The 15,993-nt window shown below is 32.3% G+C and overlaps 1 long non-coding RNA gene across 2 annotated transcripts; it reads left to right on the forward strand.

Annotated features, from left to right (window-relative positions):
* Positions 1-4,045: 4,045 nt before the first annotated feature.
* LOC143234261 (uncharacterized) lies at positions 4,046-15,539 on the forward strand. 2 transcript variants are annotated; one of them, XR_013018568.1, is made up of 4 exons: positions 4,046-4,279; positions 4,452-4,602; positions 9,969-10,061; positions 11,483-15,539. It is a non-coding gene; the product is annotated as an uncharacterized LOC143234261 (long non-coding RNA). The 2 variants fall into 2 exon arrangements; XR_013018567.1 differs by lacking the exon at positions 11,483-15,539 and having other exon boundaries at positions 9,969-10,947.
* The last annotated feature ends 454 nt before the right edge of the window (positions 15,540-15,993 follow it).

The following is a 15,993-nucleotide window of genomic DNA, read 5'->3' on the forward strand; positions in this document are numbered from 1 at the left end:
TGAATAAAAGAGGAAAAGGATATTAAAATTCATTTATTTAAAATACAAATAACCTTCTGTGTACTTATTACTCGAAATATGGAAAGCAACGTACATTAAAATGCATACAAAATGTAAAGAGTATAGCTAAAGAAGAAGCTCAAAGGGAACAAAAGGATGCTTATACTGTGTTGGACAGGCTTATAGAAGAACTGGAAGGAGACCCTAAGTCCATTGATGGAGCTGTAGTTAATGAAAATGATACTTTAGCAATACTCTATTATCAGTCTGGAAATATGAGAGGCATATTCGAAAAATTTTTCGTAGGGACGACACTTTACAGTTTGATGGTGGAAGATAGCTTTGGGCATGACCAAAATGTTTTTATGCAGTAATAGTGCTAGAAGACAAATCTCATTTGCAAAAGATTGTGGATTTCAGCAGTGTGGTAATCATTGACAATGAATTTTCAAAATACAAGATATTTAGAGAAGTTTCATAATGCAGTCATGTTGTACCGCCAGTTACATGACATCAAGACCTGTTTAAATTTATATAGTGTTATTTTGACAACAGTAACCATGAAACATACCATCAAATTATTCGAAATGCTTAAGAGGGATATATAAATGCAAGCAAGAGATTTTTTATTTTGCAAATGAAGCACTACAAAAAGCATTTATATGACATTTGGACAGCTGCAAATCGATGTGGGTTACTTATGAGTAGACCAGGTTGCAATACTACCAACAATCAACTGGAAAGTTACAACCAAAAATTAAAAGACATGACATCTTGAACATCTCTGTCTAAACGTTTCTGTTATTTATTTACACCGCAGAACCTGACATTTCACATGTTGTGTTTGCTGAGGACTTTTTTCTAGGTAAACAAAAGACGCGGCTATATTCTTACGAGTTTTAGAGATCCAGTCAGTTTGTACTCAATATATACTGCTAACCTAAAGATGGTAGCAACAGCTAAATACGGTGTTCAGATATTGTCAGGTAGCAAAGATGTTGTAATTTCACATTAGGGTCATTTTCATTCTGTGTCACTAGAGGATGAAATATGTTTTTACACCTTTCAGCAAACTTTTTCGATTCCTTACAGGCATATTTTCAACTATCGCAATTAATGTGGTAGTCCAATGTTTGAGTCATTTATGACAAAGAGATGGCTGAAGTTTTATCAAGTACATATTGGTACTCCTGCCAAGCTTAGCTATCAAAATTGGGATGACATGTCTCATAGCACAAACAAAGTGTGCTTTACTTCTTATAAAGTTTATCACCTATTAAACTGAATAGCACACTATCTCCAACTCAAAAAATATAAAAAATTCATTGACTTACAGATAAATTTGTTTCCAGTGTGATTTTGAACAGCCTGATATTTTAATGTTAATTTAGAAGTTATTTGAATGTCGATATGTATCAAATTCATGACAACTGCCAACGAGGTTGATATAAACAATTTCCTTTCTTAACACAAATATCCTTTAATATACAAGCTACAGTACAATTTATAATAACGGCTATTACAAATAATGATTTATATAAAAAGTTATACAAACTTACAAATAATACTTAATTTTCTATCTGGTCTGCAACTTAACATTTAGTAATTACTATTACTTGAATAGTAAGCTATCTCTCGCTGCTTACACGTGAGTTTTTCAGACAAAGATACACAATGCCCTCATATAAATATTAACTCCGAAATTAATTCACTGAAGTTAAAAGGTTTGTAATGTTCGAAATATATAAACGTTCCTGATCAAGTATCTGTAGTTTCCCAATTAATAAACGTTAATCACCATCATAGCTTCCAAGATTTACAGTATATTAAATGTAGTAAGCCCCAAATATTAAACTCAGTAATTACTATAACATACAAAGTTCCTCGCAGTACATCGTCAACATTTATGCCTCTTGCATAATTCTCTTGTTTGCTTGTTTTTGTTTTTTGAATTTCGCACAAAGCTACTCTAAGGCTATCTGTGCTAGCCGTCCCTAATTTAACAGTATAAGACTAGAGGGAAGGCAGCTAGTCATCACCATCCACCGCCAACTCTTGGGCTACTCTTTTACCAACGAATAGTGGAATTGACCGTCACATTATAACGCCCCCACGGCTGGGAGGGCGAGCATGTTTGGCGCGACGGGGATGCGAACCCGCGACCCTCAGATTACGACTCGAATACCTTAACCACCTGGCCATGCTGTGCCCACACTGAAAGCTCAAAAACAGCATTCTCTAAATTAATTTCAGAAAAATGGGCAAAAAAGATGTACTATGTGAATTTATCGTTACTACATACATGATGAAAGTAGATCTATGTACAAACAAACCTAGTTTGTGAACAAACTAATAGTTGTTTATTATCCTAAACATGAGATTTACCATTGAAAACTGGTAAACACAAATAATAATAGTGTATAGCTATTATATTATGGACCACCAAGTCACCAGGTTGTTGCCAGTGGTAGTTATAAATAATATTGAGTTTTCAGCAACTCAGTTGATAATTTATTTATCAGTGACTGAACACTGTAGGGCATTTTTATTAATGCTTGTTGATTTGTATTTTATACAAATGAGATGTATCTTCTAGTACTATTACTAGCGACAAAACATAATTATGCTCTCTCCTGTTGATATTTATTTTTAAAATGCACATCTAATATGACCACCTGTTTTTAGACAATAAAACCCACGCAAGTTTTGGAGTACTATGATAGCATTTGAAAAGGGTTTTTATATTTAAAATATTTGTGTGTTTATTGAGAACTAGCGAAATACGTTGACTGTATATACTGAACTGTTCGTTTATGTGAAAGACATTTCAAAACCGAACACTAGATATGTTATACGCAACATAAGAATGCTAATGAGGATACCTACATGGACATTTGTCCTGCAAGGTGTTGGAGCAAGTGCGGTTTACTTTATCATGTATCATTATCATCAACAGCCCAGACAGGAAGAAAAGGTTCAACTGAACCTGACCATCTCTGGTCTAAGAAACCAAAATCTCAATAATGAGAAGTTGCATGCATTTCTAAACATATATTTAACTATAACAAATATCAATATTAAAATAAATATATAATAGTAAATCCATTACACAATATAGCACTTTTTTCTTCAGATAGCACACAAACCGGCAAACAAATGATGTGTACCGGTTAATTTGTGAAAAATCGCACATCTACTGTGCTGTTTAAAAAGTTCAAACATGTATTTCTCCATCCTTTTACTTTGGGGTCCCCCATGGCCAGGTGGTTAAGACACTCAACTCGTTATCCGCAGGTTCGAATCCCCATCACACCAAACATGCTCTCCTTTCAGCCGTGGGTACGTTTAATTTGACGGTCAATCCCACTATTTGTTGGTAAAATAGTAGCCTAAGAGTTGGCGGTGGGTGGTGATGACTAGCTGCCTTCTCTTTAGTCTTACACTGCAAAATTAGGGACGGCTAGTGCAGATAGCCATCGAGTAGCTTTACACGAAAATTCAAAACAAACTAAACCTTTTACTTTGTTATAAAATGCCTCTTTTGTGCCCCACCCCCAGCAATTGAGAAGTGATCAGTCGGTAATTAGTAGTCTGTACTTTCTACGTTTGAACTTTAGTCTGATTTAGTATTTTACCCATTATTGTGTAGTTGATCATTTTGAGCTGTAAAAAACATTTTTATCGTCTTCCTTGACTCATAATAAAATTATTGACTTTGTTATCAGATAATTTAAAATAAATTATTAAAGAATTTTCAAAATTGTCGTCTGATTTTACTTCTTCTTATTTTCCGTTCCAATACCAGCAAACATTGTTATTTGTTATTTTGTATTTCGCGCAAAGCTACTGTGTCGGTACAAAAATTATAGCGTACAATGACATTATTTGAGAAATGTTGTTTTCTTTATAGGTATCGCACAAATTTGCATTGAGATTTAAATCAATAATATTTCGTTTTAATACTTGGTGAGTTATAAAATTATTATATTGTTTGTTTTTTGAATTTCGCGCAAAGCTACACGAGCGCTATCTGTCCCTAATTTAGCACTGTAAGACTAGAGGAAAGGCAGCTTGTCATCATCACCACACACCGCCAACTCTTGAGCGACTCTTTTACCAACGAATAGCGGGATTGACCGTCACATTATAACGCACCCACTGCTGAAAGGGCGAGCATGTTTGTTGCGACCGGGATTCGAACCCGTGACCCCAGATTACGAGTCGAACGCCTTAACCCACCTGGCCTACCAGCAAACATGTTTCTAGAAAAAAGCGCCAAGTGTGTGCATATTTTCGTTGTTGTATTTGTTTAAAGCTGTTTGTTTTTTTACAGGCTTCGCGGTCGACTTATTCTTTCATTTTTAAGAAAAAACTACAGTTTTTTCGTGCGAAGACTTTATGACTTTTAAGGTTGCAACATCTAATTCGTAATTTATTTCTATGTTGTCTAGCTGCAAGTCTTGATGATATGAAGATGAATCTTCTGTATAATCATGGAGGTATTAAAAGCGAAGGTTGAACCGTTTTCTGATTAGAAGCAGGATGCTTTGTTGGCTATCAAATTGGAGAAAAGTGAAAATGGAACTATCACAATAAGTAGTAGTAAGTGAATACATTTAAAATTTAAATATTTTCCTTTTGTTTCCTTTTCAGGAACTTGAATAATATCCAAGTTGTACATATATATAGGAATAAGTTCAATGCAAACCCTCTTGTTATGGGTAAGTCAAATTGCACGTCAGGAGTTTTTAGAGAGCAACATTCAAAATTCTGTTCAATTAATTTATTGTTTGTGGAAAACTTGAATCAACACATAGTATATGGTACAAAAGCTGTATTTTTAAAAAGAAGTATTAAAAATAAATCGCAATATTCCCTCATCTGAGAATTGTGGCATTGGCTCTTTAGGTCTTCTTCTTCTAATTTATTTTCCGTCCCTCAGAGTAGTACAGAATTTATTGTAAATTACTTATTGTAACATATATGTTTCTCAGACAAAGCATTTTTTATGGCATTTAATTGTACTTGTTTATGGAGGCATAAACTAAAAAAAACATTGCACATACTTGTCATACCCACCTATTTTGTCTTTGTTTTCACTAGTAGCTAAAAGTTCTCTCTAACGTTTTATACTCCATTATTTATAATTAACTAGCTGTCCTTACCCAGTTATTACCTGAACACAGAGGCAATGTTTAGCCATTTTTAAACAAGAAGGATCAAAGTTTCATTTGTCATGTAACAGAACATGTCAAATGGTCATATTTTCTGTGAGATAAATCACCTTAAGAATGTAAAAATTGCAAAAAAATAAATGAAATAAATTTTATGCTCTTAAACCGTTTATCTCGTAGAAAATATCACCATTTAATAAAATTATGACATAAAGCCAAATTTTGCTCTTCTAAGATTGTAGTTGAAGGCAGCTTTTTTGTTTCTGTTCAGACCCCGATTAGAATATCTTTCTGTATATCCTGGCCAATAAAGGTCTGGTGTTTTTGATGTTTCCTACAAATAGTCCTCTGCATGATGGATGCAGTCACTACCTCTGTGAAACTGCTTCTCTTAGTCCCTGTCAAGCTGGTGACAAGCAGCTTGTGTTTTTTCATTAGCTTTCAGAGTAGGTTTCCCTTTTTGTGGAGTCTCACTGCTTGTAACTGGCAATCACAATTTTCTTTTTCTCAACATTTTACTTTGAGGTACTTAAACAGCATCAGAAATGTTTAATATATATAACCCCCCTTCTGATCTCCCAAAATATAGTAAATAAAACCAACTTATTTTTGTAGAATTTCGTGTGTTCAACATGTCTTTTCTATAAAAAGTTAGTAGACACAACAGCATTTGATGGAATTTTATACTGACACAACAGTGGCAGCACTCCTTTCTATAAAATAAACATACATTTTTCTGAGATTACTTTTATTTCATTCAGGCTAAAAATCTGATCCATATACTATGGAAGAAAATTTATTACAAAGTTATCATTGATATTAAAAATGTGACATTACAGACATTAAACCTGAGTACGCTGATTCCATATCTTTATAAACCTACTATGATGTAGGCTGGAAGGTGTGAATAAACAGAGAGAAACCAGACTTAACTTTATAAATTAGGTCAAAAGCCAAAGTTTTATTCTTCATAAAGACATACTACATGATGATGTTTTCTTGTACAGTGAATCGTCTGTTTTGCATCCAGTTCAAAATAGTATTTGATGTCTAACAACTTGACAAGCTTAACCAAAACTTCAAAGATTTATCACTTGGTTAGAAAGCCAGTAGAATTATGATAGTTATAGAGCATTGATTACTTTGTGGATTAAATTATTCTGCTAAACTAAACTAAACTAATGTGGCAGGGGTTCAGTTTAGAGAGAGAGAAATCAGAAGAGTTCTCTCTCCAACTGGGGTGTTCAGGAACTTTGTAGTTCCTCTTCGTCCCCTTTCGTGGATTGTTATTAAGGTTAAGTGGTGGTTTTTTTATTATTATTTTAATAAATTAATTATCGTTATTATTCTTGACTTTTGGGTGGAGAATATCTCACTAAATGTTCTTTTGGGTGGAGGCAAAGGCAGCAGTGGAAAGAAAGGCGGGACCTGTCCCGAAAGGAAAAAGTTGGGCAGATGTGAACATGAATGTAATTCATTCAAATTCAGATCAAATCAAACGACCCGATTCTGGGTCTGGCAAAAAGGTTGCCTAGGCTGGGATCTAGAAATCCAATGCCTGAAGATTTTGATTTGGGGGGAAACGGGAGTGCCCCGAGAAAACCCACTTTCACACGACAGGCGCCGAAATGTGTACATGGATGGAACTAACCCTATTAATGTGTGTAAGTGACCACACAAGTAGGGCCCACTTCCCCTTATGTGGGATGACTTTCTAATAATATTCAATGGTTCTATGGATGGCATGGTATAGAGTGCATGTTTTGGATTGGTAACCAATACCACAGGCCACTGACCGTGTTTCAAATCTATGAATGAAAACATCCCGTGATCTACTGAATTATTCTGCTTTTTAAAGCACATTATTTAACTGAATAAAGATTTCTCATAATTTTACCATTATTTTCAAAAAGTAGGTTTAAGCTTCATCAATAGTTGATAGTAAAAAAAAGAAAGGTCCAAGGAAGTACTTTATTTCTTGTTTTATATGTATTCTTTATTTACTATTATAAGAGTAATTAAAATGTAGAAATTAAAATAAGAAACTTGTTTGAGTATATAGGGTTAGATAATGAAAAATTATAATACTAACAATGAAAAATATTCATGAGGTATACTATTAAGCTGATTGTATGTTAGATTCAATTCAATTACCAATTCAATGTGGTAAAGGGAATAATTTATTATATTTATTAGACACAGTTCAAAGGACTATAAAACTGAAAAGTGAAAATAGATGTATATTGTTATGAGCTTTAAGCTATTTAGGATAAACAACTGTGGAACCCAGTTGCAATTTGCAATCATTTTAGAAAAAAAAAGTAATTTAGGTTAATTTTGTACTTTTTATTGTGGTTACTAAATTAATCAAATATTCCAAATGTGTTACGAAAAATAAAGGTTAAAATATAAAGTCTCGTCTATCAAAATATTTGTTGTCTATTTAGGAGGTTGTAGAGATTGTCAAGTGACATTTTAAATCTTTCAGGTAAAGAAAAGTATTTCTAATCTTAATATGAAAATCACTTTGCACTTGGAGCAGTCAATACTGACATCACATGTAAAAGCCTATAATACTTAAACCTTTCAAGTTGTTTTATGGTCATAAACTTGTTCCAGTTGATGAAGCCAACAGTGAAAGAATTAGAAAAAAGTTAATGTTGGTTCATGCTAGCCACTCACCTTTTCTTTAGTCAGCAATTCATACATAGTGAAAGTTGGAAACAACCTTACTAGCTTTGCAACAACAAAAACAGACTGTGCTAGTTCTGGGAGAGTTGGAATCAAAACCAAGAGCTTTAGTTCACAAAACCAGAAAAAAAAAGACCTAAGCTAAACAAACTTTAAATAAGAAAACAACTTATAAATCTGGGCAGAGCACAGATAGCTCATTATATAAATATATGCCTAACAACAATCAAGTTCTCTTTTTGTGAATTATATCTTCTTTTTAAAACATTAATTTCAGTAAAGAAAAGGTGATAAAGAGGTCTATTCTGTTGTCTTTTTTATTACTACCAGCAGAATACTAGTTTTAGGAATTCACAGCTCATCTTATCTCTTTCTAAATCCAAAATAAAGAAAACAATAGTCCTACCTGTGTCAACCATCAGAATCCAAAATGGCTGCTTCTAGTTTTCTTATGTTTCATTTAAGTGTTTAACAACATAATCTTATTATTGTTGTTGTTGTTGAAGGTAAAAGAACAATCTACAGAGGTCAAATCAAAACCAGAAACAGTGTGTAGCTTTTAAAAGTTGGGGTGGCTTAATAAAGCTTCCAGTGCACAGAATTATATTTGCATGAAAATGCCGACATTAATGCGGTTAATAACTAAAACTAAGAATTTTTTAAAGTTGTAAACTAAAAGATACAAAGGAGAGTGGTTACATGAGTACTAAGAACTTTCCACTGTCCCACATGATATCTCACCACATCTGTATCAATAACTTGCATAACAGCAAAAGTAACTTTTTCACAATAATTTTGGAATATTTTTGTGGCATGACAAAACTGTCTAGCCTACTTCAGTGATTCAGCATAGTTTTATGAAAACTGAAGAACCTTTACAGAATGTGATTTGCTAGTTATCAGTATTGGGATAGTTTACTGTGTTACAGTGCTACTGTTGATGAAGAGTTCAGTGTTATATAATGATAAATTTTAACATATGAGTTAAATTCAATCATTGCAAAATTCCAGTTTTTCATGTTATTTTTTTCAACTCAATTCCCTAACAGTAAAGGCCACTTGCATTGCTTGAAAAACAAAATTTGCATAGTGTCTCCTTTAGCTTAAAACTGTGTTTATGAAGTAAACATTTACTTCTAAAATTGTCATAGCTATTATTCCACCCTCTGTGTTGGAACTCCATGTACAGAGTGATGCCCTTTGGAGATAGAAAGAGGATATTGGATCGTTTCCCACCTCGAAATAACTTTCTGAGACATTACAGGCATGACGATTATCCTGAAGTGGTTATCATAATTCTTAATTGTCACATCATTTTAGTTTTGTACCCAGTGTTTCCACAAAAGTTGAGAGATAGTAATAGAATGGAATATTATTGGACAGTTACAGTCAATGTGTTTTAGGCCTAGGAAGCTATAATTATGATTAATGGCTATTAATTAGAAAACTACAGAATTTGATGAGATTTATAGATTTCAAACATTACAAACCATTCAACTTAAGTGCAATACCTTGGATGTTAAAATTTCTACAAGAACATTAAATATCTTCATCAATAAGAAGTGAGCTTGTAAGTGGTGTGAGACCAATCAAGAAACGACAACTGGCTAGCTTAAGCTAGATGTGACAATATCAATTCAGAATTAATTTGCTCGTCGATAAAATGTTCAGTTCTAGAATGGATATAAGAATCAATATTGCCCAAGTTTATAAAACTCTTAAATAAACCATCATTTGTAATAACTATTAGTAAGAATCATTATTATAAATTGTATTGTTTTTCATTTGAATTTTAAAATATTTGTGTGAAAAAAAGAAAATTGTGTGTATCAATTTTGTTGACAAATACCATAAATTTGATACATATTCACATACAATTAACTTCTAAATTAAAATTAAACTTTTCAGCAATATGAACCAGTAATACATTAACATATGTAACATAATAAATTGGAAACTCATGCAAAATAAATAATACACAATAATTTTGAGAACCCACCCTTTGCTGAATGTTACCTATTGAGCAAAATACATTAATGGATTTTTATTTTAATTTAGTGGTTATAATGAGCCTTATTATATAAAACTACATTGTATTTCTAGCTACAGAAACAACTAATTTGGAAGAAAGATCTCTACATACCATTTTGAAGTTTGGTACAGTAAAAGAGGAGAAAGAAGATAACTGTAAGGAAGGTACAGATAAAACAAATAATTTGCATGTTAAAATTTTTACAGTTCTTAAAGATAATATGAAGCTGTAATTTTTATTGGTAATAACATGTTTGTAGTCACAAGCTAAAGAAATTCAATACAGGTTTGCTGCATTGCTGTGAATAAACTCATTACAGCTCTTCTTTCAACATAAATATTGTTAATATAGAGGTTAATGTTCTATTAGAACTTACTGTGAACTTCCTACTAATTACCTGTGCAAACCTTGTCAGCTCTGTAGAAAAAGAATCTGGAATTTATTTTTCTTCTGATAAAACTTGAATCAAACAGAATACTTACAGTGGTCTAGTATTATAATAAGCCTAGTCTGGACCTCCACCACACTATTTCAATTCAGAGCTTCTACTATAAAAGGCTCCATTGCAAGGCCTTAATACTTCATCTTGTATTCCATGATTTATTTAGTATACCAGTATACTTTTAACAGTTCAGTGACATAGAACTCTGTGGATAATACATCTGGTGTCTTTGCTGATATTACTTAGAATGTAACAGTATGTTTTACCCATTTCATGATGATGAGAAACCCATTTGAATTAAAATTATATTCTAAAGATGGCTGCTATAGGTATTAAAACTGAAAACGACCTAAGAAGGTCAAAATATTGATTTGTACTTTATTTTAATTGAAGTTTTAATAACAGCAACAGCCATCTTTAGAATACATGATTACCCATTTCCTTCTTCTGCTTCATGATATATCTATAAGTTGAACAAATGTGATGAAGAAGCCACTTATGTACATGTGAGCTGGATCACTGTGACACTTGTATATATATATTGAAATGGTGTGTTAAGTGATTTTTATGTCATGATTAAAAATACTTTTTTTATTGGAAAACTTTCAAAGTGCATTTTGCATAATATTTAAAATATTCTAAATAAATATCTATAATTTTTTCAGTTAAACATTACAGAATTTCTTCTCTACCATAACATTATAAGGGCTCAGTCAATTTGACTGATCTTGTCATCCACCATAAAAGAAATTACAAAAATCAATCTAAGTTACTTTTTCTTTCTAGAATGACTGAATATAGTAAAAAAAAAACAAAATACAACTAATTGTTTATTCTAAATTGTATATAGCTCATAACAGTATACAATTGATTATACTTTATTGTTCTGTTAACCTTTGAACTGTGTAATGAGTAATCACATCACATATTATAAATTACTTGATTGGTGTGCATATTCTGATTCAGGTATAAAAGTTATTATTCATAAATTGTAAAACTATGAAAACTATCCTACTTTATTTATATTTATCCTACAATATTTTCATATTGGTATTTGTACTGATCATATTAAAATACTGAATACCATCAGAAATTCATCAACTATATTATTAACTATAAGGTGAAATATATATTCTGTTTCAGATACAAAAACTGGTGTGAACATCTTATGTGGGATTCTGAGTCCTAGTTATCATGTTATTAAACAAGAATATCACGATACAGAATTTATAAAACTTTCAATGGAAGTATTCTAAAAGGATTTAACATACCTCAGTGTAATGGTAAAATATGTAGTGGAGAAGAATTTGGAACAATTGATAACCTAACACAAGAAAAGAGGTGACAATCTACAGAGATATCACATTATTGTGCAATTTATGAAAAACACTTTGAAAAAATAGTTCTGTAAACCATCATCAAAGAAATCACACTGAGAAGAAATGTTACAGTTGTGGAGTTTGTAGAAAACAGTTTTTATCAAACAGTAGCTTAACATCACATGAAAGAATACACACTGTAGAGATATACTTGTATAGTTTGTGGAAAACAATTTAGAACAAAGGGTAACTTAAAAAGTCACCAAAATGTATATGGTGGGAAGCAAGCTTACAGTTGTTTAGTGTGTGGAAAACAATTTGTCAGAAAGAATAACTTGAAATCACACCAAAGAATATACACTGAGGAGAAACCGTACAGTTGTACAGTTTGTGGAAAATGTTATGGTGCAAGAAATAACTTAAAATCACATCAAAGAATGCACATTGGTTAGAAATTACACAGTTGTGAAGTTTGTGAGAAACAATATAAAACAAAGGATAATTTAAAAATACATCAGATAATACACACTGGTGAGAAACCTAACAGTTGTTCACTGTGTGGAGAACACTTTGGTGTAAAGAATTACTTAGTCACATCAAAGAGTACAATTTGGGAAAAAAGCCTTACAATTGTGAAGTTTGCAGAAAACACTTTGTATCAAGGAGTAACTTAAAATTACATCAAAAAATACACAGTGTGGATAAACCTTGCGGTTGTGCAGTTTGTGAAAAAAACTTTGTATCAAAGGGTAAATTAGATCAACATCTAAGAACACACACTGGGAATAAAATTTACATTTGTGTTGGAAATGACTTTAGAACAAACTTTGAATTAAAAATACATCAAAGAACACACACTGGCGAGAGACCTTGCAGTTGTACACAGTGTGGAAAACACTTTACAAGAAGGTGTACCTAAAAAGAACATCATAAAATACATATTGGGAGAAATCTTACAGTTGTTCATTGTGTAGAAAACACTCTGGTAGAAAGAATTACTTAAAATCACATCAAAGAATACACACTGGTGAGAAACCTCACAGTTGTGGAGTTTGTGGAAAACACTTTGGATCAAAGAGTGAATTAAAAAAAACATCTAAGAACACATGCTGGAGAGAAATCTTACAGTTGTACAGTGTGTGAAAAAACATTTTTAGGAAGTAGCAGCTCAACACAACATCAAGTAGAAAGCACACATTTGTGCAGTTTGTGAAAAACAATTGTATCAAAGGGTGAATTATAACAACATCTAAGACCTCACAGAACAGCATTTAGTGTGAGGAAATTACTTTGGAAACACTTTGAATTAAAAGTATATCATAGAATACACACTGGAGAAAAACCTTACAATTATATAAAGTGTGGAAAGGACTTCATAATAACTTGTAACTTAACATAAAATATATACTGAGGAGAAACCTTAGCTGTGAAGTTTGTGGAAAACAATAAGAAAGGAATTGTATGTTAAAATACATCAGGAAGTAAAGAATGGGGAGGAATGCTATGTTTATGTCATCTCCTTTCCTCAGTGGTTAGATCTGAGGGTTAACAACACTAAAAAATGAGTTTTGATGTCAGTGGTTGACACAACAGAAATAGCATACTGTGTAGATTTGTAACATACCATATAGCATAACAAAAATGGCTAACAGTGTACCTTTTGGTCCATCTAAGCCATTTTGTTGACCTAAGCTCTTAAAAGAAAAAAATAAGAACTCAAAACCACCCCTCGTTATTAAAATAATAATCAAGCTTTCCCATAAACTTCCCTAAATTAACTGCACCTGTTTAGCATAATAAAGCTTCTTACCATCCTTATTATCCAGTGCGAAAAAGGATGATGCATGAACACTATCATTTCCCTTAACAATATTAAACACCTCAATCAGACCTCTTCAGTCTTCATTTTGTTTTCAACAGAAAACTTCTTCATTAATCTCCATCACATACATCATCCTGGTAACCCTACTCTAAACCCTTTTAACAATTCAGTGTCCTTTATTATGCATTAAAGATACATGAAAGAAAATACTCAAGGATGAACCATTACAGTTGTATAGTTTACAGAATACAACTTCATTCACAAACTTAATTAAATAGGCATCAAGGTAGACATTGTGATAAGCATAAAGATTTTATAATGAGGAACCTCCTTTGTTGAAAATAAAGTTTGGAGATGAATGGGTAGCAAGATAAATTTTTCTATAAATGTACAATGTTTCAACAAAAAACAGTAAAAAGGTAAAAGTGATTAGCATACACACAGGAATATACACTACTGGCCAATGAACATAAAGAAAAAAATATGCATTTTGCATTGTCAGACTCAACCACTTATTTGAGTAGAGCTTCAAAATATGATAATTAGAAAAGGGAAAATAAAATTTAAAAAATCTTTTTTAGCATTTAATAGGGAAAATGTGAACACCATGAAATTAGCCTAAATACTAGCTGGTCAAAAGTTTAAGACCATACCAAAAAGAAGCCCTAAACAGGGTAGGAAATGCCCAACAAGAGGTCTCAGTAGTGAGTTGCAGGGCTGTCATTGCAAATAACTTCAAACATTCACTTGTTTTTTCCTTGTGATGATGGTTGAGGGAAGTCTTGCTCTCAGAACATAAAACCTTCCACCACCTAGTGCAAAAGACTGTTCTCAGTATCTACAATTACTTAAGGAATGAGAGTAAGAATGTCATCACCATGTCGACTTTCTGTGTTAAATCAATGTTTCATCTCTGGGGATGAATGGCCAAAGAAGAGAGTGGCAACATTTCTAAAGTAGTATTTCTTGACAGAAATGCTTGGTGTATTTGAACAATGGATTTGTCTGGTAGAGTTTGATGCCCTTTATGCCAAGATATTAGTACCACTCAAGTAGCCCTTAATTAACTTTATGCAAAGTTTATCAAACAAATATACCATAACATGAACAATTTCATATTGACTGGTAGTTTAAATGTATGAATATCTTAACTACTGCTGGAAAATCTAACTTGGATGAATAAAAAATGTTTATCAGCAAAACTTTTCTTTGGCTTGTGTATTTGGTGGAAAATTTCACTGTTAGATATACATGACTATTTAACCCTTAAACAGTGGCCACCATCAAATTATGCTGTTACCTAAACATCCCCACTATTTGAGGGTTAAATTAAATATAATACGAAAGTTATGAGTTATATAGTTGTTGATGCAAGTGTTATATTCTTTTTAGAAGCAAGAGTTATGGTAGCATTGCTTACATTACTGTTTGTGAATCATATATATAGGGACAAGTTAGTAAAATTTAGTAATTTAAAGGTACAGTTACTTAGATCTAGGTTGTTTTGTAAGTTTAGCTATAAAGAGTGTATAGTGGCAACTCTTAAAATGTTATAATCACAGATTGTATGGGATTAAATAGAGTAGAGAAGAATAATTGGCCTTAGGTTCCAAAGTAATTGAACAAGACTATGTGAACATTTGGCATACAAGAGATGATTACTTAGAGTTCTGGATATAAAATTGTGGTAACTTATGGAGTAAGTGGATCTATCATTGATTGCATTGTGATATAAAAGATAAATCATGGGGACCCATTTTCCAAGTTTTGACACTTTTCCAAGCTGTTGCAGATGATGGTGAACTCTTGAATGGGTTGAATTAAGTTCTGTGCTGGTTTTTCAACTGTTACAGCACATTCTTCATCAAATCCAGCCAGCAGCAAATCATCATTAAACTCAACAGGACGGCCTGAACGTGGTGCATCACTTAAGCTATAGTCACCTGATTTGAACTTTTGAAACCACCTTTATTTCATTGAGAGACTCCGCACCATAACCTCCTTGAACGTTTCGTGTAGTTTCTGCTGCACTTTTGCTTTTTTTAAACTTGTAAAGCATTATATGCCTAATGTGCTCCTCAGACACATCCATCTTCATAAAGGTTTATTTTATAAATGATCTAGAAAAGTGGAGTTGGGTTAGTTTCTTTTATTTGTCTGAACATTTTTATACACGTCCTACAACATATTTTAGTCATTAAAGCCTACAAAGACAGAAATGATTAAGCACTTTCGGTATTAAATTTTCGGGCATTACTTATGGAATGACCTGACACATTTAAACTATTTTAAATATATTAAAAGAAGTGAATTGTATGCTGTTTGTTTGTTGTTGAAATTTATCGGCAACATGTTATAAGCACCTGCTATAAAAGAATACTGGCCCTTAAAAAAAACTAACTGACACTAGAAGATGAGGTATTTTATTGCACTATTTTGACAAAAGTAAGCTCTACTATTTCCATAAAACTTCATTCATATAATACTATTAATATGACACAGTTCATATATAT

The sequence above is a fragment of the Tachypleus tridentatus genome, chromosome 12 (genome assembly GCF_004210375.1).
Source record: "Tachypleus tridentatus isolate NWPU-2018 chromosome 12, ASM421037v1, whole genome shotgun sequence".
NCBI classification, from domain to species: domain Eukaryota; kingdom Metazoa; phylum Arthropoda; class Merostomata; order Xiphosura; family Limulidae; genus Tachypleus; species Tachypleus tridentatus.